The sequence below is a fragment of the Leuciscus leuciscus genome, assembly GCF_965113295.1.
Source record: "Leuciscus leuciscus genome assembly, chromosome: 6".
Lineage (NCBI taxonomy): Eukaryota > Metazoa > Chordata > Actinopteri > Cypriniformes > Leuciscidae > Leuciscus > Leuciscus leuciscus.
Window position 1 is genome coordinate 13,668,388 of NC_138730.1, and position 24,511 is coordinate 13,692,898.

Below are 24,511 nucleotides of genomic sequence, written 5' to 3' on the forward strand. Positions count from 1 at the left end.
CGTAACTTACATAGACGGATATTATAATCGAGCTGCTATTAGCTCGACTAGCTGCTATTTAAAAATGGCGGTCACAAGTTTCTCTTCAGTCTTGTTGGCCACGGTAACCCCGCCCCCAGCCTCTGACGCGAGCGGTTCTTTCTTGGCTCCGTTCTAGACCCTGCAATGATTTGGTGCTACTTAAGAACCAGTTTTACTGGTTCGGAGCTGGTGCTTTGGCGGTGGAAAAACAAAGAACCGATTTGAAACTAGGCTCTGGCTCCGAACCAGCACCAGCTCTGCCTTGGTGGAAAAGGGGTAGGAGAAACAGCACGGATGTGTGATCAGCTCCCATTTCCTCACAAAGTGCGGAGAACAGTCGCGCTTTCAGGGGTCGGGTTTTGATAAAATTTACCACGCTCACTACTTCTGTCAAAACCTCATTTAATTCAGGGCTGAGCTGCCTTGACGCGAGCGCTTCCCTGTGAATGACACAGTGTGTCCAGTGCGCATCTGGCGCAACCCTCTTTATTAGTGCCTGCAGCCCGTTTCTTGACCCTGCCATGGTCTGTGCGCCATCAGAGCCAAAGCCCACACAGTTTTCCCATTTAAGGCCGTGTTCTTTGAGGTAACTGTCCATGATCTTAAACAGCTCATCAGCTGTGGCTCTATTTTTTATGTATTTGCAAAACAGCAAATCCTCGCACAGTGACTCGCCATTCACAAAGCGGACGTACGAGATGAACAAGCAGTCTTTATTGCTGTCAGGGCCGTCCATAAGGGGGGATAAAGGGGAACGTTTTCTGGGGCCCAGCCGCTAGGGGGGGCCCATGCAGTCCAGCTATAATTATGTTCATCCTAAACAGGGCCGTGCAGAGACCTCTGGAGGGGCAGGTGCTCAAAGTATAAAAGGGGGCACATGGAACAAGGCTTTAAATAGGGCTGTGCTCAAAATATCAATACAGCAATATATCAATATGGATGATTCTGTATCGATACGGCAGCAAATGCATTGATGCAGTTTTGAAAAAGAAACAGAACAGAAAAGACTAATTTTAAGTTTAAGAGTAAAAATTTATGTGCACCTATTAATAACTCTGGGATTAGAAACTGAAGTATCTTAAGTTGTCCCAACCTGATGGATTTTTTCTTCTCTGTTAAACAGAATAATAAAGAACAGCTGTAATAGTAAACTGTGTAGGACAAAATCAACGTGGCCCATGTTTCGTTCAGTACAGTACAGTTTTATTTAATGCCATTTCAGCATCTGTGGCTACTTTCATGGCATAAACTGATTTACAAAAATACAAGAGTTACATTTATACAATGAAAATAAAAACAAAGCAAACAGAAAAAATACAGCAATTAATACTTTACAAGATTTTTAACATTAATGTGGTACCTGTTCTGGTAAATTCTTACTAAAGTCCTTAAGTGAGTTTGCTGCCTTTGCTGTTGTTGTTGTTACTGCTGCTGCTGATGATGATGATGATGATACTGCTGGAGTTGATCTGAGACTGTAGACATTAAAACAAACATATAGGAGATATATTAGCTGATTAAAAAATTTGTATGTGACCATGACAAGATGTAAAGATTGCTGACAGTGTTTGGAACTGGCTCACTAGCTCACTGACCTGCTGTAAAGCTGCAGATTCTGCCCAGGCTGCTAGGGGAGATGTTCACAGAGGCTGCTGCACACAAAACATAAGATACTGGTAAGCCTTACCAGTGTTGTGATAATAATTTTTAAGGCACTCTACGTTTTTTTATTTTTATTAATACTGTAGAAATAATAACAATAGTTTAAAGTATAAATAATAGTTTTTAGTCAAATAACATAAAAAGACCTGTGCCCGGTTGCATAAAGCACCTTAAGTGTAATTTTCCCTTCAGAATCAGAATCAGAAAGAGCTTTATTGCCAAGTGTGCTTGCACCCACAAGGAATTTTTCTTGGTACTGAAGCTTCCAGTGCACATATACAAATACAAATACAACAAGAAACATAGTAATACAAATTCTAAGAATAAAATATATAAAAATTTTTTTTAAATAGTATAAAAAGTAAAAAAAGGGGTCACAGTTGGGTTTAGTCTGAATAAACATTTACAGATTATGAACATATTTACAGTATGTTGAGTGGTATGAATTATAATATAAATATCACCTGAGTTAGAGAATATTACACTAGACAGTGGGAGTCTAGTGCATGTTACAGATTATGAACATATTTACAGTATTTTGAGTAGTATGAATAATATAAATATAAATATCACCTGACTTAGAGAATATTGCACTAGACAGTGGGAGTATTGCACTTACAGGCATATGCATTGGGGGGCATGTTAAGTGTTCAGAAGGGAAATGGCCTGTGGAAAGAAACTGTTCCTGTGCCTGGATGTTCTTGTGGCCAGTGATCTGTGTCGCCGTCCTGACGGTAACAGTTCAAACAGGGGGTGTCCAGGGTGAGTGGAGTCTGTGATGATTTTACCTGCTCTCTTCCTCACTCTGGAAGAGTACAGGTCCTGGAGGGTTGGCAAGGGGGCACCAATAATCCTCTCTGCAGTCCGGACTGTCCGTTGTAGTCTCCTGATGTCCGATTTGGTAGCTGAACCAAACCAGACAGTGATGGAAGTGCTTAAAACAGACTCAATGACGGCTGAGTAGAACTGGATCAGCAGCTCCTGTGGCAGATTGAACTTCTTCAGCTGGCGAAGGAAGTACAGTCTCTGCTGGGCCTTTTTCACAATGGAGTCAAAGTGATTTGCCCACTTCAGGTCCTGAGAGATGGTAGAGCCCAGGAACCTGAATGACTCCACTGCTTCCACAGTGCTGTTCATGATGGTGAGAGGGGGGAGTGCTGGGGATTTTCTCCTGAAGTCCACAATCATCTCCACTGTTTTGAGCGTGTTCAGCTCAAGGTTGTTATAGCTGCACCAGACAGCCAGCTGTTCAACCCCCAGTCTGTAAGCAGACTCGTCAAGGGAGAAGCCTTAAGTTCTCCCTTATGTTTCCCTTAAACCTAAGGGTGTTGCAGAAAAAAAACCTTAAGTGTAAGGTTACGATTTCCGAACCTTAAGTTATACTTAGGGAAATTACCGTTAAGGGGTTTTATGCAACACTTGACGCTTTTTAAGGGATTACTTAAGTGAAAAAACAGAGTTTAAGGGAAATTCTAAGTGTTTATGACGTTTCACTTAAAGAAACCCTTAAGAGTAACGCAGACAAAAATAAGACGAAATGGCTGAATTTATGGAACCAGCTGAAGATCATTATGTGCCAAGAATAATTTTTAGGGATAGGGAGAACCCTTTGGACCATCTTAGCGATAAAAAATTGTTGCAGGAATACCGATTTGATCGACGCTCAATATTAGCGGGAGATGTTTTCCACGTGCATAAATCGTCTGTCAGCAGAGAGGTTCACCGGGTTGCGGGGTATGGAGTCAATATAGGGCCATATATATCTGCAAAATAAAACAATGTTTTGCAAACAAAAAAAATGTTTTGCAAAAAAAAAAATGTTTTGCAAATAAAAATAAGAGTATTGAGAATTTTTTTAGCTTTTTTGCAAGTAAAAAAAAAATTATTGCAAAAGAAAAGTTAACCACTGAGAGAAAAAATAAAGTTTAGCAAAGTAAAACTTCAGCAGCATTGACTTTGCAACACATATTTCCCTTTGCGCCGCTCCTTTAAATCCGCGTTTCAGTCATCCGTGCCTCTGCGGCGCAAGCTTTCCTTTGCGCTTCATTTTTCTTTCAGCCTCGCTTTGTGTCCCTGATTTGACGTGGGGGGAGGGGTCAAGAGGTTGGGGTGTGTACAAGGGACAAAGGCGCGTCCCTCTCGTAACGTCATCAGCGCGAGCCCCAGACTATTATTGTCAATAATACATACCTGTGATCCATCACCCGGGCTGCGTTCCAGTCCAAAATTGTCATGCCCTTCACTCGCTAACTTCCCTCCGTCTCGTTCACTCGGATGTACGTCATTGCGAGTGCTCACTACTGGCGGAAACTGCAATGGGCTGAAATGGAACGTCCTAAGCCCTTGATCACTTGGAATCAGCTGTGGAGTTGATTTATTATTTACATTTTGTTTCCCTTTAAGAATTTGTTTAATGCAGCATCCAAATGTTTATAGGTGTGTTTGGGTTGTTTTAAATTAAAAATATATATTATTAAAATATCATAGAGTTGTCTGTTGTGGTGGTGATTAGATGAGATATGTGGTGACGTCACAATCGTACTGCATTGTGGGACATATAGGTGCCTGAAGTGTACATTGAAGCAGACTCGCTCCCTCGGTCAAAATCGAGGGAACGAGGGTCTGTCCATATAAACTTCCCTCGTCCACTTCACGAAGTGGAACGCACTTCAAAATGGCGGCAGGGATTCCCCCAAGGGGAAGTGCTTAGGGAAGTTCGCAAGTGCGTGTCTAAAAGTGGACTGGAACGCAGCCTCACATGTCTCTGCTCCGCCATTTCGATCGATCCAGTCGGTCTGGGGCTCGCGCTGATGACGTTACGAGAGGGACGCGCCTTCGTCCCTTGTACACACCCCAACCTCTTGACCCCTCCCCCCACGTCAAATCAGGGACACAAAGCGAGGCGCAAAGAAAAATGAAGCGGAAAGGAAAGCTTGCGCCGCAGAGGCACAGATGACTGAAACGCGGATTTAAAGGAGCGGCGCAAAGGGAAATATGTGTTGCAAAGTCAATGCTGCTGAAGTTTTACTTTGCTAAACTTTATTTTTTCTCTCAGTGGTTAACTTTTTTTTTGCAAAAATTTTTTTTTTACTTGCAAAAAAGCAAAAAAAATTCTCAATACTCTTATTTTTATTTGCAAAACATTTTTTTTTTTGCAAAACATTTTTTTTGTTTGCAAAACATTGTTTTATTTTGCAGATATATATGGCCCTATATTGACTCCATAGCGGGGGCTTTCCCGTCATTTAAACGCTACGGTCAAAAATTGTTTTTCTTTTACCATAATTTGTCAAGAATAATGCGTTTCTCCTCCTCTGTCCAATTAGGCTCTCTTTTTTTGTTTTCTTTATCCATTCCGATATCCTAGCCTACTTTATTTGATTGCGAAAGTGTTAGTATTTTGCGTATCTATGGCAACAGCAGACTTTTATAACGTGAATCCAGGATCGCTGTCGTGAAACACTTAAAGGTAGGGTAGGTAATCATTTTTCTAAAAAAAAAACATTCCAAATTTGTTTAAACTGTCTTTATATACCAATACATAATTAAAATGTAAGTACTCTGAAAAAGAAAATTTAAAAATCGAGTGACTGTAGACCTTTTAATCTGCAATAAACACAGCTCATTATTTCCATTCACTCCACCCCCTCCCTTCTGAGCTCCTTCCAAAGCCACGCCCCCAAAACACATGAACGCGCGACGCCAAACGCTCAGGCTGGAACAAGACGCATTCAGTGTTGCCAACTTAGCGCCTTTGTCGCTATATTTAGCGAGTATTCAGACCCCTCTAGCGACACATTTTCAAAAAAGCGACTAGCGACAAATCTAACGACTTTTACTGGTGTTATTGGAGACTTTTAGAGACTTTTTGACGTGAAACCGCACATTGTTCTTACTATTCTCAACGAGCAGCGGGTGCTGCCGTTTGACCCATCCCCGTGGCAAAGCACTCACAGGCGGCCCAGTTCTCGCGCACCAGCCCCTCCCAGCTGCAGTCAGAGCGCCGAGATGTTCACCCCTCCGTGTCCTGACTGCAAATGAACCGCGCATCATGTGCGTGAAGCAGCCGCTGGCTGATCCCGCCCTGTCTTACATTCAGCAAGGGATTTAAAATGTAAAATGTACTTTGTCTAAAATAATTAAATCACTTAACAAAAACAAATCGCTGCATTTATTTTGACTCACACAGCCTCAGTCACTTACTCGTCTCGTCCACTTTCTCATCTCGTCGTGTTTGTGCCTTTCTGTGACATTTGCTAAACTAGCTAGCTAGCTCATCATGTCAAAACTGTACACACAAAAATACAGAAAGGAGTGGGAATCAAACCCTGAATTCAAAGGTTGGTTAAAGCCGTTTATTGGAGACAATACACGGGCATACTGTTTGTATTGTAAGGCTGATTTCTATGCCAAACTTAGTGATGTAAAAAAACACAAGGCAACTCAAAAACACACTCAAAAGGCAAAGCCTTATGATAGTTCCACCCAAAAAAACCTGCCATTTATGATTCAAAAAATTGACTCTGCTAAAAAGGCTGAGGCCACCATGGCATTAGCTATTGCTGAACACTGTTCCATGCTGGCATGTGATCATATTGGAGAAGCATGTAGAGCTGCTTTCTCAGACTCCACTGCTGCTACCCATTTCAAAATGCACAGGACAAAGTGCACAGAGATGATTAATGGTGTTCTAGCACCATACTTTCTCAAAAAGTTGGTTGCAGATGTGGGTGACCAGCGTTTCAGCCTCCTCCTCGATGAGTCCACAGATATAAGTGTTTCTAAATACCTGGGGGTTGTGATAAGGTACTTTAGTGACACCAAGCAGACAGTTGTCTCAACATTTCTGGGGCTTGTTGAATTGGAGGGGGGAGATGCCAGATCTATAGCCTGTGCTGTTGTGGGTTTCCTCGTGAAGTGTGGTCTAAAAAAAGAGAAACTCCTGGGGATAGGGACTGACAATGCCTCTGTCATGACGGGGATTAACAATGGGGTCCATAAAGTCCTGAAGGAAGAGTATGGCCTTAAAGATCTTGTTCTTATTCGCTGTGTATGCCACTCTTTGCAGCTTGCTGTAAGTCATGCTTCCAATGACACCATCCCCCGTAGCGTGGAATACCTGGTGCGAGAGACTTATAACTGGTTTTCAGTGTCTCCAAAGCGCAGGGAGGCCTACAAGGCCATATATGAGACCATTAATTGTGGGGAAAAACCTTTACAAATAACAAAGGTCTGTGCCACACGTTGGCTCTCCATTGAACCTGCAGTTTCACGCATTTTGGACCAGTGGGAGGAGCTTAGGCTGCATTTCTCGGTTACCAAGTCCAGTGAACACTGCTACATGGCTGAGGTGTTGTATTCCATGTATAGCGACCCTCAAAACATTTTGTATTTGACGTTTTTGAAGTCAGTGCTGGGTGAGGTACAGTTGGCCATCAAGGCTTTTGAGGGTGAACAAGTAGATCCTCTTAAGCTACTTGACAGCTTGGTTAGCCTGATAAAGTCTGTGAGTAGCAGGGTGCTAAATCCACTGGCAAAAATTGATGTTCTTAAAGGGCCAATAGATGGATACATCAGTCCCAAACCGTACCTTGGTTACCTTTTTGAATCAAAGGCAGCTGAGCTCCATCTTGTGCCGGAGGATGAAATCAATGTCCGAAAGCGGTGTGTAGCCTTCACCATCTCTCTCACTAATGAGTTGAGGGTGAGACTGCCGGACAACATCGAAGCATTGCAGTACATGTCCGTTTTTAATGTGGAGGAAACTTTAAAGCACAATAAGAGCCCTGGAGAAATAGAAAAAATAGCCAAGCTCCTCGGCTACTCCCCGGCAGACATAGACAAGATTGTCCAGCAATGGCGTGCCATCCACCTTAGTAAATGGAATGAGACAAAAAACACAATGAGTTTCTGGAGTGAGATTAGGAAGTAACCCGTTTCAAGAACTTGCCATGGCTGCTGTGTCTGTGTTGTCCTTACCACACTCGAATGCTGAAGTCGAGAGAGTTTTCAGCCAGATGAGTGTGGTAAAAAGCAAGCTCAGAAATCGGATGTCCTTGCAGACCCTTAACTCCATCCTGTACATCCGATATGGACTGAAGCTGTCTGGTGAGGCTTGTTATGAGCACCAGCTCCCAGATAATGATTTGCGTCTTTTTGGCACATCAGCTGCTTACTCATTCAAGTCAGCTCCCTCAGTTGCTGAACCTGCCATAGAGAGCCTTGTCCAAAATGACGATGAGCCACTCTTTCTGTGAGCCAGCACAGCCTGTCTGTATGTGGAGGGGGGTCTGAAAAAAAATACAATTAACCTGAATTAGGGCCAGACCAGTTACCATTTTCTCAGATTTTCTCTACTATATCCTATTTTCTTTCTATTATCTCTTTCTGGTCCATTTAGATTGTTAATCTAGATTGTATAAACATTTTTTTTAATATATATTATAGTTAAAAATGTTAATGTTTTACTGTGACTTCTTGTAGGTTCCTAAGTGGACCATAAGGTTAAACCCCAAACTTAAGAAAAAAAAAAAAAAAAAGAAAAAAAAAAAGATTGTATACAAATTTTTTTTTGTTAAAAATGTTAATGTTTTACTGTGAGTTGTAGGTTCCTAATTGGATCATAAGGTTAAAACCCAAACTCAAGAAAAAAAGGGAAAAAAAGATTGTATACAAAAAAAATTTATGGTTAAAAATGTAAATATTTGAGTGTGACTTGTAGTCACCATAGGGTTAAAAACCAAAAAAAATAAAAAAAAATAAAAAATTGTATACAAAAAAATTGGTTAAAAATGTTAATGTTTTACCATGACTTACAGGCTCCTAAGTGGACCAGGTAAAAAAAATAAAAATAAAAAAAAACTTTAAAAAGCTTACAAAATATTAATAAAAAAATATATAAAATAAAAAAACCAAAAAAAACCAATTAACTCCGCCAGAGTGTCTCTTTTGGGTCACTTTTGCCGGTCCCAAGCCCGGATAAAGGAGGAGGGTTGTGAATCGTAAAAAAAAAATTAATAATTTAAAATAAAGTATCGACATTAGAAGTTCATTTGTGGTTCTAAACATTCAGGGTGGTTTTTACTCACCTTTTGTCTCTCCAGCGACGTTACTCCTCTCTCTACAGAGTCCATCATGGTCAGTTATGCAAATTAGGCGATGACGTCATTTAGCGCCTTCTAGCTACTTTTAGGACAGCCAATAGCTACTTTCCTTACTGAGGAGTTGGCAACACTGGACGCATTTATTACCTGAGACGAGTGGAGAGGAAGGAGCGCAGTACACACAGTGACATCATGTCAGAATCACATGTAATAAAATACCTAACTTTATCACTATGAATATAAACAAATAAGATTTCTTTTAGTACTCACTATCAAGCTAGCATATCGATAATGGTAAAGTTTCATTCGGTAACGAGCTATATTTATAAGGCAAAACTAAAAACAGGTTGCATTGATACACGTTTTTCCATTACCATCAGTTACACTGTGATGAAGATGAATTTCGTGTAAGATTCATAACATATACGGTGTTTTGCATGTAAGAGTTTCCATGATGAAAACATTGTTGACTCTAATGAAGACTAACGTACACTCCGAGTCCGGAGAAAAGTACCGCATCGTCGGCTCGAGGACAGGTCCGGGGTTGAGGGCGAAGCAGAGGAGGTCGTTCAAGAGTGCGGGCAGGGTCCGAGGAAGTAGTTTTTGCCTTGTTTGCCTTCGCTGACTGCATATGCAGGTGCTTTGAGCTGAATATTTCCGGGAACGGTGACATGTGATGAGTGCACGCAGGGCAGCGGGCGCAGTGGGGCTCGGGGCGGGCACGAGACATGAAGGCATCTGATTGGTTCTTTACATTCGCACCGAATGGCAGTGATTGGTCAGAGTTTTTACTGTCCGGCAGCTGCTACAGAGGTCTGATTTTTTTCATTCCTTTTTCTAAACACATAATGTATTGACTACTATCAGGATGGAAGGACCATTTCACCCAGTATAAAAAAAAGTGTTTCTGAACAGGATTACCTACCCTACCTTTAAATGTTTCCCTTACCTAAGAGAACCGTTTAAGAGATTATATGCAACACCCTTAAGTTATTCTCTTAGGTAAGGGGAAATCGCCCCTTAAGTATCATACTTAAGGGAAAAACTTAAGGTGCTTTATGCAACCGGGGCAAAGACCCTCTGAAACTTGTCTCTCTCAAACAGCAAGCTAACGTTACTTCTACAGCCTACACACAGCAATATAAACAACATCTCTGTCTGCATGCTCTCTTCACGTCGTTCTTGTAAAATAATAATAATAAGTAAACAAACATCAAAAGCACTTCGCTGAGAATGAAACACCACTTACCAGCAGCCGCAGAGTTGAAGATATCCTCTGGTAGTGCGCGTAGCCGCGCGAAATAAAAAAATGCGCGTGCAGCGTGAGGAATCGTCCCGGATGAGTTCGTAAGGTGAAAGGTCATCATGTGGGTCATTTTATTTACGGCTAAATTATTATTCATTAATTTTAGTAATAGTTAGATTGGGCAGGCATCCACCAAAGGGCCTTTAATTAAAAAAAAAGGAGAGGAAATTTTGCCTTGACAAAAGGGCACTTTGGGCACCAAGGGGCAAAAGGGCAGGTGCTGGAGCTTTGGTTCTTTTCTTGATGGTCACTGGGCTGGCCCAATCACATCTTTAATGTGAAGTATATAAATATACTCTTTCAAGTATAGAAATTAGTACAAAACGAATTATGAAAGTTTCCTTTATTTTTCAGTGCATTTGTTTTACAATATATGGCTATTATATAATGGGATTAATATTATAACTATTATTATGTAGTAGTGTAATGTAGACAGACACTGTAACTAAAAGAGATTTTAATTTTTAATTTGCACACTGAATATGGGTTGGAGTTTGAACTCTCAAAGTGCACCAGATCGATGAATTTACCAGTAAAAAGCACAACATTTTCTTACGGGGGGGGGGGCAAAACAGCAAAATTGTTGCTGCATACCCACCCCTGAGTCTCTCTCAGTTAAATGTATGTGTTAATGTAGGAGAGAGAGAGAGAGAGAGCACACGCATGATATGAGTAGCCTATAGCAGATTTGGGGAGGGCCCATTCACTGGACCTTTTCAGGGGCCCAGTCATTTCTGTGGGCGGGCCTGATTGCTGTCAGTAGCTTCGTCCACTTGTAATGCAAAACGACTGTCTTTTAATTTTTCTATGAGTTGTTCCTCAAGATCACTTGAAATGTTGCATATACGTCTTGCAACTGTGTCGTTTGACAGGGGAATAGCTTTTAATTTTTCTGCGCTTGTCTCGTCAAGCATAATTGACACCATGTCTAGCGCAGCGGGGAGAATGAGCTGCTCTGCGATTGTGTGTGGTTTTTTGGATTGTGCAATTCTGTATGCCACTCTATATGACGCCATCTGTGCTTTACTGTTTACTGATGCAGCTTTTACCATCCGAGTCTCCTGTTGACGGTATTCTGCAAGTTTTCTTTGAAAGAAATCAAGTGACTTATTGACGTGACTGGTGTGTGGTCTCTAGGTGTCGTCTTAATTTGTTGGGTCTCATACTATCTGCTGCTAGCGGTTTAAAGCCCATGTTGCAGTTTTTTTTTTATAATTTTTTTATTAATATAACCTTGTATGAAAATGCCATATGAAAAGTAAATGCAGGATTAAAAATTGTTTTGCAAGACATAAGGGCACAAATTTTATAGAAAACGTGACAGTTTCCTTGACCGTGTTGAAAAAACGCTTTTTTTTTCACCATCGCGTCATATGACGCCACATGAGGGAGTCGTTCGCCGGCTCTGCGTTCGCTCATTAAGACGACACCTAGAGACCACACACCCCAGTCACGTCAATAAGCCACTTGGTAGGTTGGTATTCAGTTAGAGCGGTCATGATTCAGTGTGTTTTCGGTGTTTATTGTATTTCAATTAATCATCGTCGTGGTAAATGATTGTGAATTATGGCCTGTCAGGGCATCGAGTCCACAGGTTTCCGAATAAGAAAAAGGACGGTGCGATCTTCCGTGCGTTTTGTGCAGGCCGAAACGGGACTTCACTTCTGCTTCTGCTTTTGCTTTGAATAACGCGGTAGCGTGTAGCGTTCACTATAGACCGAATGATTGTCCCGGCTCCTTCATCGGGTTGCCCGGTGACGGTCCGCCGTCAGCATGTGGTTCGGCCGCCGGTGAAGCAGTCGATTCTGTTCCCTTCCGGAATTCCTGTTCCCTTTACGCAATCATACTACAAATCATGCGTAGTTGCCGCGTTACCATCAGGTTACCATACGTACCGTCAGAATTGATACGACAAGAAGCACAACTGGATGTACGGGAAGCCAAAAGGTTAAAAAAGTATTATTTTTTAATAAAAAAGTTAAAGCGAGTTTTTCCTGCTCTGTCATTTCAATCTAGCTTTTTTTTTTATTTTATTTTTTTATTTAAACCGTTATTAGCGATTTCAATGTAATGTTTATTAAGGCTTTGATTAGTAGCCTAATACTCGTCTAGCTAAAGACTATTTGAACCACAATCACTTCACAATTTAATGTCACATTTTATAAAATAAATAGGCTACTTGTTTTGAAAGATTGATTTTCGAGTAGGTTTACCAAAGGGAAAATGAAGGGGAAAAATAAACTCCAAAAACAATGGTTTCATATTTAGTTATTTATTACAAGAAGCACATTTGTATTCATCTTCCGTGGATGGATTGCCAACACACTTTAAGTGGAACCATCGCCCACAGTCATCACAGGCAATCTATAAATAAAAAAAAATATATAAGATTAACAATTTTAAAAAAGGGGGTTTAAAGCATTGGTCCATTCATGATTACTTTTGAGTATGCTACACCAACCAAAAATGCTTAACCATATTTACCCATACCCATAAATACATTTAAATTATGTGCACTCATGAAATACCAGTCTCAAATCCCATGCACATCTGTGGACAAGCTTACACATATTGGGATGTACTTGGGCTCCTGCTTGATGGACAGTCTGCTATATTGGCACTGGGCACACTGCAAAACCTGATGTTCAGAAATAAGCACATGAGAAATGCATTCAAAAACATAATACATTAATATGTTTCACAACAAAGTTAGAAAGGAATAATTTAGGATTGACCCATTTATCAATGTCCACCCCCATTCCAGGCCAGTAGAACTTCGCTGAAATGGCAAGCTTGGTTTTTTCTGTTCCACAGTGTGCTCCATAGGGGCTGGCATGGAATTCTGTAAATATTTCGTTGGCCTCTTTTTGGCCAATGACCACTTTTTTCCTCGAACCCATACAATTTTTTGAGGAGATGTAGTAAAGTTGACCATCTATTGAAATAGCTTTATTGTTAGTAAAGTCTAAACAATAACCACGGAGGTTCTGAATGCCTAATGAAAGAAATAGGATATTTTAAACTGAAATGGCAGGATAGGTGTTTTATGTTCTATTTGCCAAGAAGGCTATAGTCCATGGAAAAGTATGTTCCCTTTCGTGGTCACTCCGAGTTACGTCGGATGACGACGATTGGGGTTTCGCTTAGAAGCCTATCACCTTCGAGTATATAAAACGAGCCAATGGCAATGAAATGCCATGGGTCTGCGGAATTTGCATAGCGTAACTCCGCCCGCCGCAGGGGGTATATAAGGAAGTACGCTGGCACAATGCAGATATGTTTTCGCTTCGGAGCCGAGAACTTCTCCACTCCTGCAAGCCAAATATTCTGAGTTAGTCTTCTCTTACCTTCGAGACGAGCGAACTCTCCGGTGTTGGTGTGACGGCGTTTTCAGCGAGTGCTCACTACCCTGCTGATCTTGTCAGTGATCTGACAGATAGTGTGTTTCTCCCTGTTCGCTTCAGCATCCGCGGAGTTTTTCCTCTCACAAAAAGAACATTGCACGTGGCACGTCTTTTTAAAGATGCCTCGCCCGTGCACTTCTGGTTGCGGTGGCGAGATATTTTTCTCTGATGGGCACGATCGCTGCTTAACGTATTTGGGCGTTGATCACGCTAAAGCAGCGTTCGTGGATGACTCATGTTCTCACTGCGGGAACATGACCATCTCTATGCTGCGGTCGAGACTCAATGAGCTCACTAGAGCGAGAGTCCCCCTACCCACACCCCGATCTACTGGTCCCGAGAGGGCTAGTACTTCGGCTGGTGGCCGGGGTGACCTGAGGGTGACTGTGTGGGACATACCGCCGACACGTCCACGGTCCACACACCCCTCTCCAGCATCAGCACCCGCGAGTGTTCAAACTGAGACCGCTGGTCCCTCTTCGGAGCCCCAGCGCGTCTCGTTTGGAGCTCCAGAGGAAGATACTATGTCCATCGCTGCATCACAAGGTGGGCGCGAGTCCTCGGGAAGTGAGGATTCGGCTGTGTTGCCGCCCTCGGGCGTGCCAGCATTGCCCGAGTCTGATCCCGAGCTGACCGCCATGCTTTCCCGGGCAGCCGCGGCCATTGGTATTGAGTGGTCCCCGCCACCTGATCCAGTGCGCTCGCGGCTGGATGATTGGTTTTTGGGAGCGGCCGCTGACACCCGTCGCCGCCCAACCCCAATACCATTCTTCCCGGAAGTGCATGAGGAAGTCACGCGGTCCTGGAAGGCTCCCATGTCTTCCCGTGATCGTTCGACGGCTTTCTCCGCCTTTCCTCCCCTCGATAGAGCTGATGCTTGTGGGTACACTGGGATTCCCACGGTTGAACGTTCTGTCGCGATGCAGCTGTGTCCGACAAGCGCTTCATCACGTGGTGATCCTAAGCACCCGTCCAAAGCCTGTAGATTCTCGTCTACCATGGTGGCGAAATCTTACAGAGCGGCGGGACAGGCAGCTGCCTCTTTGCATGCCATGGCCATCTTACAGGTCTACCAGGCCAAGATGCTTCGTGACATGCACGAGGGTAGGACAGACCCAAGGCTCTTCGATGAGCTGCGCGCCGCCACCGACCTCGCTCTCCGGGCGACGAAGGTGACCGCGCGCTCCCTGGGTTTGGTGATGTCCACAGCTGTGGTCCAGGAGAGACATCTCTGGCTGAACCTGGCTGATATGCGTGAGCCCGAGCGGACTCGTCTGCTTGACGCTCCCATATCCCAGGCCGGCCTTTTCGGCGGTGCAGTCGAGGACTTTGCCCAACAGTTCTCGACTGCTCAGAAGCAGACTGAGGCGATTAAGCACATTCTGCCCCGACGCTCTGCTGCTCAGCCGTCGGTGCAGAATCCTCAGCCTGCTCGCCGCCGAGGGCGCCCTCCCGCGGCTCCCGCCCCTCCCGCACGGCCCCAGCAGCAGCCTTCATCTGGGCCGCGTCGTGGAGGAAGCCGTAGGAAGGCGCCACAGCCCTCTCCAGCCCCGCAGCCCGCTAAACGCCAGGCTAAGCGGCGCTCCTGAGACGGGCAGCTCAGGATTGGCTTTCTTTTCGCTACAGGAGGTGGTAGCAGGGCCACTCCTTCCCCCGGTGGAGGGCCGGGGGAGAATCTTTTGTTCTCCACTCCCCGCTGCTCGTCTCACGACGGGCAGCACCCTAATGTGGTTAAAGAAAGAATCGAAATCCCCAATCCTGAGCCTACAGACCCAGAGGGCCGCAGTGCGCGCCACCCTCGGGTCCCGCCACTGCCGCCCTCCTCTGTCCCAGAGGTCTGGGATGACAGCACGCGCCGCCCACGGGCCACGCTCCTCTCATCCCCCTCTGTCGCCAGACCCCTGCCAGAGCACGCCCCCGTGGGACGCGCGCCCTCCCCTGGCCTCCTCTGGCAGGACGCGGTTAATGACCGTGCCCCCGCACAGGGCCGCGATGCCACCCTCGCCGGTGCCGGTCATTCCGCCTCGCTGCCCCACCGACGGTACGTCTGTGGTTCGTATGACCCCGCTGGTGCACTTTCTGGAGGCCTGGCTAGAGCTTCCCAGACTGTCCCGCTGGGTCGCGAGAACCATCAGGCTCGGCTACGCGATTCAGTTCGCGCGATCTCCTCCCCGCTTCAGCGGAGTCCGCTTCACTATGGTCGGTGGCAATGCCCCTGTCATGAGAGCGGAGGTCGTCACCCTGCTGGCGAAGGGTGCGATCGAGATTGTCCCTCCAGCCGAAATGAGGTCCGGCTTCTACAGCCCTTACTTCATTGTACCCAAGAAGTCCGGTGGGTTACGGCCAATCCTCGACCTGCGCGTCTTGAACCGCTCCCTTCACAGGCTGCCGTTCAAGATGCTAACGGCCAAACACATCCTCCAGTGTGTGCGGCCGCAGGATTGGTTTGCAGCGATCGACCTGAAGGACGCCTACTTCCATGTCTCCATTTTACCTCGACACAGACCATTTCTACGGTTTGCTTTCGAGGGGCAGGCATACCAGTACGCGGTTCTCCCTTTCGGGCTAGCCCTGTCTCCTCGCGTCTTTACGAAGGTCGTCGAGGCAGCCCTTGTTCCCCTTCGGGAACACGGGGTTCGCATCCTGAACTATCTCGACGACTGGCTTATCCTAGCTCACTCTCGAGACCAGGTTTGCGAACACAGGGACCTAGTGCTCCGGCACCTAGTCCGTCTGGGCCTTCGGGTCAACTGGGAGAAGAGCAAACTCTGCCCCGTGCAGAGGATCTCTTTTCTCGGTATGGAGATCGACTCGGTCGCCATGTGCGCTCAGCTTACGAGCGAGCGCGCGCAGTCACTGCTGACTTGTCTTCGTCAGTTCGAGGACAAGAGTGCGGTTCCACTGAAACTTTTTCAGAGGCTCCTGGGGCATATGGCATCCGCAGCCGCAGTAACGCCGCTGGGATTTCTTCATATGAGACCGCTTCAGCTTTGGCTTCGCGATCGAGTCCCGAGGTGGGCATGGCAACACGGCACGCTCCGAGTCCCAGTGACTCCAGCCTGCCGTCAGACCTTCACCCCGTGGGCGAACCTCAATTTTCTACGGGCCGGAGTGCCCTTAGAACGAGTTTCCCGGCATGTTGTTGTGTCAACAGATGCCTCCAACATGGGCTGGGGCGCCATGTGCAATGGTCATGCTGCCGCGGGCTCCTGGACAGGACCCCAGCGCCTTTGGCATGTCAATTGCCTCGAGTTGCTGGCTGTACGTCTCGCCCTGCACCGCTTCCATGCGCTGCTCAGGGGCCAGCACGTACTAGTCCGATCAGACAATACCGCAACAGTAGCGTACATCAACCACCAGGGTGGTCTACGCTCCCGCCGTATGTCGCAACTCGCTCGCCACCTCCTCATATGGAGTCAGAAGCATCTGAGGTCGCTTCGAGCCATTTATATCCCGGGACACCTGAACCAGGCGGCCGACGAGCTGTCTCGAGTTCGGCCTCTCGCTGGAGAATGGCGACTCCATCCCCAGACGGCCCAGCTGATTTGGGATCAGTTCGGCGACGCACAGGTAGACCTGTTTGCCTCCCACGACTCGTCCCATTGCGACCTGTTTTACTCCCTGACCGAGGGCACGCTCGGCACGGATGCACTGGCGCACAGCTGGCCGCGGGGCCTACGCAAGTATGCGTTTCCCCCAGTGAGCCTTCTTGCGCAGACCTTGCGCAAGATCAGGGAGGACGAGGAGCAGGTCATTTTGGTTGCCCCGTATTGGCCCAACCGGACCTGGTTCTCCGAACTAGTACTCCTCGCGACAGCACCTCCCTGGCCAATTCCTCTGAGGAAGGACCTCCTTTCTCAGGGACGGGGCACCTTATGGCACCCTCGTCCCGATCTTTGGAACCTCCATGTGTGGCTCCTGGACGGGACGAGGCAGGTTTGAGTACCCTACCACCTGCGGTGGTGGCTACCATCACTTCCGCTAGAGCATCGTCCACGAGACATGCCTATGCGTTGAAGTGGAACCTCTTCGTCAACTGGTGTTCTTCTAAACATCAAGAACCCACGAAATGCCCGATCAGTGTCGTGCTTTCCTTCCTGCAAGAAGGGTTGGAGCGAAGGCTGTCTCCCTCCACCCTGAAAGTGTATGTTGCCGCCATTGCCGCACATCACGAAGCAGTTGATGGTAAGTCTCTGGGAAGGCACGACCTGATCGTCAGGTTCCTGAGGGGAGCGAGGAGACTAAATCCTCCTCGTCCTCCCTTCGTACCCTCTTGGGACCTCTCAGTGGTTCTAACTGCCCTGCAGAGTGCTCCATTTGAGCCTTTACAGTCAGTGGAGCTTAAGTTCCTGTCAATGAAGACAGCGCTCCTGGTTGCATTGGCCTCCATCAAGAGGGTAGGGGACCTGCAGGCATTTTCGGTTGACGAAGCGTGCCTGGAATTCGGGCCGGCTAACTCTCACGTGATCCTGAGACCCCGGCTTGGATACGTGCCCAAGGTTCCTACCACACCCTTTCGAGACCAGGTAGTGAACCTGCAAGCGCTGCCCTTGGAGGAGGCAGACCCAGCCTTGGCACTGCTCTGTCCAGTACGCGCCCTCCGTGCTTACGTAGACAGAACGCGGTGTTTCAGGACCTCAGACCAGCTCTTTGTCTGTCATGGTGGGAAGCTGAAGGGAAAGGCTCTCTCAAAGCAAAGGTTATCCCACTGGATAGTGGATACCATTGCTGTGGCATACCAGCAGCAAGGTCGTCCGTGCCCCCTTGGTGTGAAAGCCCACTCCACACGTAGTGTGGCTTCCTCTTGGGCTCTAGCGCATGGCGCCTCGCTAACAGACATTTGTAGAGCTGCAGGCTGGGCGACACCCAACACATTCGCGAGATTCTATAATCTCCGAGTAGAGCCAGTTTCTTCTCATGTACTCGCTTCAACCAGCCGGTGCTAGATTCTGCTCAGGTGTCTTCGCTTGCTCGCCATTCCTCTCCACGGACGGGATACGTGCGATATTTCTCTCAGGTGAGTCTGATAAGCTCTGAGTTTCCTCCAGCACTGGTTACGTCAACGCCTGAGTTATGCCAATCTGCCATAACGCAGTTTTTGCGCTTGACTAGGTGCCTCCATGTGCATGGTTCCCCCTCTGGGCGACCCCCACATGTGTATTCCACTGTAAGTCTCCTTGTGAGCGTGTGTCTTTCCCTTGGCAAGCCACCTTGCCACCCCTGGGGTTTAAAATTCCACCTGCGGCTGGACACCCCAGTGATTTTCCATATGCAGCCCTCTGGGTCATATGTGTATTCTAAGTCCCCCCCATCAATGGCTGGGCATAATTGCATATTTCTCTCTGGAGATATGCTTCCCAGTGTACCTTGGTATCCCTGTGTTAAGTAGGACTCCTTCGTTCGTGCTAGTCTCACAACAGGGAGCTCAGATTTACGCAGGGCACTGGAAGACAGCCGAGGTGGCGTGATTAGACTGGAACCCCAATCGTCGTCATCCGACGTAACTCGGAGTGACCACGAAAGGGAACGTCTCGGTTACGGATGTAACCCTCGTTCCCTGAGTGGGAACGGAGACGTTACGTCTTCCTGCCACTTCCGCTGTACCGCTGAAAAACGCCTGGGGCTAGTCTCGGCTCCTCAGCGAAGACATATCTGCATTGTGCCAGCGTACTTCCTTATATACCCCCTGCGGCGGGCGGAGTTACGCTATGCAAATTCCGCAGACCCATGGCATTTCATTGCCATTGGCTCGTTTTATATACTCGAAGGTGATAGGCTTCTAAGCGAAACCCCAATCGTCGTCATCCGACGTAACGTCTCCGTTCCCACTCAGGGAACGAGGGTTACATCCGTAACCGAGACGTTTTTATGTTTCTATCAAGTCTTGGTGTATTACTATACCTCGCTCCTGTCTGTGGAGTTATGTTATCTTCACTTTCAAAAATAATTATAATTTAGAATAGATTACTTACCATGAATTTGGAAATTGGAGCAACGTCTGCGAATCACATATTTATGGTCTTTTTTTATACCAAATGGATATGTGCCTTGAGTTTTATAGCTCATGATTTCTTCATATATTTTTGGATCCATTGTTGGAATGTGCCAGCAAGAATAGAAATTCAGGTGACAATGTTGTGTGGTCATCTCCCCAATTTATAACACCATTGATTAATTTGATTAATTAAAGCTAATTAGTGCCCTCAGAAATTTTTAATGAATTAATTACTAGAATGTTATGTTGCACCCATGTATCTTGCATGTGAAAAATATTAAAGAAAAATAGCAATATGGTTTTATTCATATTTATTTATTTATTTATTTTCAAACAGGGAATATAAAAGGTGTCACCTGAAAATGTGTTTACCTTTTGACAATAATATGATGAACTCTTTTTTTTTTTATGTGTATTTTGGTGACATTTAACATATTAATACATTTTGTATACTGTTTACAAAGTTGTATTTCATAAACCTGTCATCTCTGACGTTTTGCAATCTTTATAAATAATACTGACATAATAATATAAAGACAATAATATGAGGCATTGAGTTTTTGTTTTGACAGAAATATTACTGGAGTGTGAGAACCATTTTATTATGCTGACAATTGAATGTTGCGCCAATGCGTTTGGCCTTTTTCGCTTTCCGTACTTCCAGTTGTGGTTTGATGCATCTTCTAGGCATGCGCAGACATGCCTCTTTGAGGGGGAACACAATTCCTGTAGGGAACAGAATCGACTGCTACACCGGCGGGAAACATGACGCTCACGGATCCGTCAGACATCACTTATTGTACATCTGTTTTACAAAATGTGCCTGTCTTAATTTAATTCATTAACATATCCTACATAAACTTGTAATGCATTTATGTGTTTGTTATTAGTCTGCAGCCAACACTTATTATTATTATTATTATTATTATAAATATAATATATTATGTTGTTCTATAATTCATTTTCAATCTGTACAAACCGACTTTAATGTTTGTGTTGGCTGTTTCTACATATAAAGTTTTTACACAGTAAGACAGTTGTGATTGTGATAATTTTTTGTATTCATCGTCACCAAATGGGTCAATTCAAAGCCTTTATAAAGTCCCCCTTCCTCTGGAAACTGTCTCCTAATGGCTGACACACACAACACATGCAGGTCAGGGTCTAAATACTAGCTTTGCTATTGCCTGATACATGATGATAATAATCTGTACAGTATTGTGATCTGAGCATAGTGTTATACATATCGCCAGGCTAACGTGAATACATCTATAAGCTAACACTGTTCTCTTGCCCTGTTCTCCTCACACCACAACTCACCGTTGTTCTGTCTAACCCTGGCCTGTCCTGCTCAGGCTTCATATCAGGCTCATAATTATATGATATCATCATATCAATTATATGAATTATATATATCATACGAGTAAACATTTAGGCTACAATTCCCCCAGCTTTCCGAGCTGTCATTGCGATCCATTGCTTTCCTATTGTTTACTTTGACCGCTCTCCCTCATGTTGCGTCACTTCCGGTTCGGCGGTTTTCAAATGCGGCACCACCACCGCTGCCCCCACCACCGCGCTGCCGTGAATCCAAGAGCAAGATACCCATCATCATATTTTCTTTTCGGTTGGCTTTTTGGTTGATTAGGTCCGTCTGGCTTGTGTCTCTCTGCTGGCGCTGGCTCGACAACTTTTGAGGTCCGTGTCACAAATTTATCCATGTTTTGTTATTGTTTTTTTTCAAGGCGACTGTTATTTTAGAACATTCCCGCTTAATGTTTCCATGGCGACGCGTCATATTTGTCACGTGACACACCGCAGCCACAATAACACTGTATGACAGATCGCCTTAAAGTCGGCATGAAACGGAAGTTGAGATTGTCATTTTTTCCTTGTTGTGACGTATATCCGCGTGAAACGGCTTCTGAAATTAGAAAAAAAATGTAGGGCGGGGCTTGATTTCGTCCTTCGGGAATTGATTGGATCGTTGGAGGTTGGGCGTTGCAAACAAAATGGAGGCAGATTTGAATGCCAGTTTACATTCAGTTGTGTAGGATTTCTCTCCACCGGACTCCCCACCGTTACCCTCCCATGAAGGATTTTTTATTGAGGAGCCCGGCGACGAGAACGAGGACGAGCAGCTAAATTTGCAGGCAGGAATCAGCCCATATTTAAATGAGCCTCCCGCGAACCAAGATGAGTCAAGTCAAGTTATCAGTCAAGTTCACCATCGAGAGCATCTCGACGTGTCCGATAAGTAAATAACTAGATTTAGATAAGATAGATAGCCTACCATTCGGACACTTCGAGATGCTCTCGAGGGTGAACTTGACTGATAACTTGACTTGACTCAAAACGAGACAGACACCGATAGCCGCACCCTCATCGGCTCTGGCCGCACCCTTTCGCCATGGCACGTGACCGAAAGAGAAGAGAGGTCGTTTCGAGGGGGGAGGGAAGGGTAATGTATTTGATTAAAGATTATAAGGGTAAATGAATTTAAAAAAAATAATGAAGTGCACAGATAAATCATTTATAATAAACACTACAATATTACATATAAAAAGAAGATTTGTCAAATTTGATTTCATGCCGACTTTAATATCCTTTTTCCTTTTTTATTTCAAAATATTCACAAACTTGCTTACCATGTCATCAACTATCTGATATTCCGATTCTCAAAAATTTGTAAGTGTTTGGTCGTTTAAAAACCTTTATAAATTATCTTGATCTATAACGTGAGATGGGCGCCGCAATGTTTCTTTGCGACGCAGTTCAGAGAGTCCTGTCTGCCATCAGTTTCTCCCGAAATACATGCAAGAAAGTGGCCGGTGAACTCCGAGAAGAATAGAGTAAACTTTATAGTTACTTCCACTATGTTTGTCTGATGTGAATAACACATGTCGGCAAATTATATTTGAATAGATTGTTATTGCTGCTTCCACAGACATCAGTGTGTATTTTACAAACTCCAAATGTATTGTTTTACTAGTGCTTATGTGTATTTAAATGTCTGAAACCTAAAATAAACATTATGAGGTTGAAAACACTGCATAGTTGTGATATATGACAGCGCTGAGCGCGTCCAACTCTGGCTCAGCGCCAACCAACGCGCGAAAGCACAATTTGAATCTGGCAGTGATGTCACGTCACTGAACATTCTAAATCCCATATGTGGGACCCAGAGCCATATAGAGAGAGAGTTGCGACAACTCCATTGACAACAATGGAACGCTTTTTTACAGCAATGGCGGCTCGTGGAGCCCCTCAATAGTTCCCGGAAGTAGCAGCAGCGCGGTAGAACAGACCGTTTGTGATGGACTTTTATAAAAGGTAAGACGTTTTAAGAATACGATTGTATATTATCAGTACATCTGAATCAAATTAACTTGTATTAAAGCATGCTAGTTGATTATTGCTCTCTAAATTAGTAGTTTTAGGGGACGTTATCAGATAAAAGATAGGTCATTGGATAAAGTTAGTAGCGCATAACAAACCACTAACAGCCTATTAATGGTTAAACCCGTTCTATTAATGCAGTTTTATCCTTTGTTGTGTAATAAGAGGGAAAGGCTTCTAAACAGGGGTTAAATATAACATTGGGGAGTGTGATATGTGGAAGTGATAAAATGATCATATCCGTTTCATTCCTCATTAAATGTGCAATAACAAAACATTATTTTAGATTGCATTTTTGAGTAACAAAAACGTATGGGTGGAGTTTTTTAGACATTGTGTTTCTGTTGACTATTAGGCTGTCTATATTATGTTTCAGCTCAGCTGATTTTTGGATTGATGGGAAAGGGAAATGGAATTTTATTTGTGAGATTAAAAACAATGCTTAAAAGCAGCAAGCCATTTTAAAAAACAAATCACACTAGACTTAATGGGGAATGATACTAAATACCACAACATGTAATATATACTACTACTGTATATAATTTGTCCCGTTTTTGTCTCCTTTATCTCTCTCAACACAAGAAGCTCAAAGGGATTCAGTGGATCGTGAAGACTCCCTGCACTGACGCTGTACCCTCACCTTCAGTTTCAGCATATTTTCTCCTCTCTGTGTCAGACACCACAAGAACAACATAGAGGAAATGACAGACAACATGCTTGACGTGCAGTTTATTAGACATTTATAAATCCCATTGTGCTAAATCAATGCAAAAGTATATATATATACAGGGTGGGCCATTTATATGGATACACCGCAACAACATGGGAATGGCTGGTGACACCAAAGTCCCGTTTGTGGCACACCAGTACATGTGAGGGGGCAAACTCCTCAAGATGGGTGGTGACCATGACATATACTAATGTGCCACAAACAGGACCTCAATATCACCAACCACTCCCATGCCACCACGGTGTATCCATATAAATGGCCCACCCTGTATATTAAAACTGATGTAATGTATATTTTTGAGTAGTGAACTTTTTATTTATTTTTTTATTTAAACAAGTTTCAGCTGTAAACATTTCTAAATGTTTAAATTCACCTGGCATGGAAAGTGTACCAACCTACCCATACTTGAAAGCAGTTTTTACCAGTATTTGAGAGAGATCTACAACCCTTTTCACTCATCATTAAGGCTCCTCTGGACGATGCATTATCATGTATACTTTAATTACTATAATAAAATAACCAAATAAATAGGTTTTTATAGATTAAAGTGATGTAGGTCATGAATTTATCATATTATGTTAAAAGTAAATGCACATAGACACTAATGAAATAATGTGTGTGTGTGTATAATCATGTTTTGTTTGAAAATGGAATATTATACATTAATATATTATGTATTAATTTATACAGTAATAAGTGCATAAGCATTGTAAACATTAAGATGAATGAAATTTCACTTAATTAAATTATACATTTTACTTGTTTGCAATGGATTTTTTTAAGACAAACACCTGTTACCTGCAAGTCTCTGTCCTTGTGAAACCATAGTGAACATTACGTGATACCTTTAAATATTCTAGTTTAAGAACAAAAAAATAGTCTAGTCATCTT

At 44.4% G+C, this 24,511-nt stretch overlaps 2 long non-coding RNA genes across 2 annotated transcripts in view; one reads left to right on the plus strand and one right to left on the minus strand.

Annotated features, from left to right (window-relative positions):
- Positions 1 to 819: 819 nt before the first annotated feature.
- LOC309501853 overlaps positions 820 to 24,511 on the minus strand; it is a 197,242-nt gene continuing 173,550 nt past the window's right edge. Inside the window, exon 3 of the long non-coding RNA XR_014206995.1 lies at positions 820 to 1,426. This is a non-coding gene — a long non-coding RNA (uncharacterized lncRNA). The remainder of the gene's footprint in view (positions 1,427 to 24,511) is intronic.
- Positions 22,677 to 24,066, plus strand: LOC309501856. Its single transcript, XR_014207000.1, has 3 exons — positions 22,677 to 22,824; positions 23,473 to 23,680; positions 24,054 to 24,066. It is a non-coding gene; the product is annotated as an uncharacterized lncRNA (long non-coding RNA).